We start from the raw sequence: 996 nt of genomic DNA, 5'->3' as shown, positions 1-996 counted from the left end.
GGAGGGAGAGAGAGAGAGGGAGGTACGATGGGGGTGGGGTTCGGCCATTTTGTTGGTGACGCGCAGTTCGGAGGTCGTGGGCTCCGCCAGTGACGAAGCCACTGGAGTTTTGACGTGGCTGCTACGTACCTGCCCGTTTGCCCACTCCGATTGCAGCAAAGTCGGTGACGAGAAATACGTAACTGGTAAGTACCCAGCTGGAGAATAATAACAGCCGGGCATGGACCGCGACTAAGAGCTTTGCGATGGAGCTCGTTGCGGCTTGCAGCCAAATACACGGATGAGAGGAGAGAAACTTAATGGTCTATATAGCATGGACCGCGCCTAAGAGCTTTGCGATGGAGCTCGTTGCGGCTTGCAGCCAAATACACGGATGAGAGGAGAGAAACTTAATGGTCTATATAATAAAAGAGAGGCGGAGAGAGTGAAAAGAGAGAACAACAAGGGAGTGTATGCGCGCGTGCGTGCGTGCGTGCGTTCCTTCGTTCGTTCGTTCGTTCGTTCGTTCGTTCGTTCGTTCGTTCGTTCGTTCGTTCGTTCGTTCGTTCGTTCGTTCGTTCGTTCGTTCGTTCGTTCGTTCGTTCGTTCGTTCGTTCGTTCGTTCGTTCGTTCGTTCGTTCGTTCGTTCGTTCGTTCGTTCGTTCGTTCGTTCGTTCGTTCGTTCGTTCGTTCGTTCGTTCGTTCGTTCGTTCGTTCGTTCGTTCGTTCGTTCGTTCGTTCGTTCGTTCGTTCGTTCGTTCGTTCGTTCGTTCGTTCGTTCGTTCGTTCGTTCGTTTGCGCGTGCATGCGTGCGTGCGTGCGTGCGTGCGTGAGTGCGTAAGTGCGTGAGTGAGTGAGTGAGTGAGTGAGTGAGTGAGTGAGTGAGTGAATTAGTGAGCGAGCGAGCGAGTGAAAAAGGGCGGGAGGAGGGTGTGGAGGACGAGAGAGAGAGAGAGAGAGAGAGAGAGAGAGAGAGAGCGTGAGTGAGAGAGGGGGGGGGGGGGGGAGGGGGAGGGG

At 54.4% G+C, this 996-nt stretch overlaps 1 protein-coding gene across 2 annotated transcripts in view; it reads left to right on the top strand.

The window, feature by feature from the left end:
* Positions 1 to 40: 40 nt before the first annotated feature.
* Positions 41 to 996, top strand: part of CrebB (Cyclic-AMP response element binding protein B) — a 4,911-nt gene continuing 3,955 nt past the window's right edge. The window contains exon 1 of one of the 2 annotated variants that reach the window (XM_011498492.1): positions 41 to 185. The gene's annotated coding sequence lies outside the window, so the exon portion shown is untranslated. The remainder of the gene's footprint in view (positions 186 to 996) is intronic. The other variant, XM_011498493.1, reaches the window with a different exon arrangement.

The sequence above is a fragment of the Ceratosolen solmsi genome, unplaced genomic scaffold (genome assembly GCF_000503995.2).
Source record: "Ceratosolen solmsi marchali unplaced genomic scaffold, CerSol_1.0 scaffold30, whole genome shotgun sequence".
Lineage (NCBI taxonomy): Eukaryota > Metazoa > Arthropoda > Insecta > Hymenoptera > Agaonidae > Ceratosolen > Ceratosolen solmsi.
The sequence above is the reverse complement of the archived record's forward strand: the minus strand, read 5'-3'. Positions and strand labels throughout refer to the sequence as shown.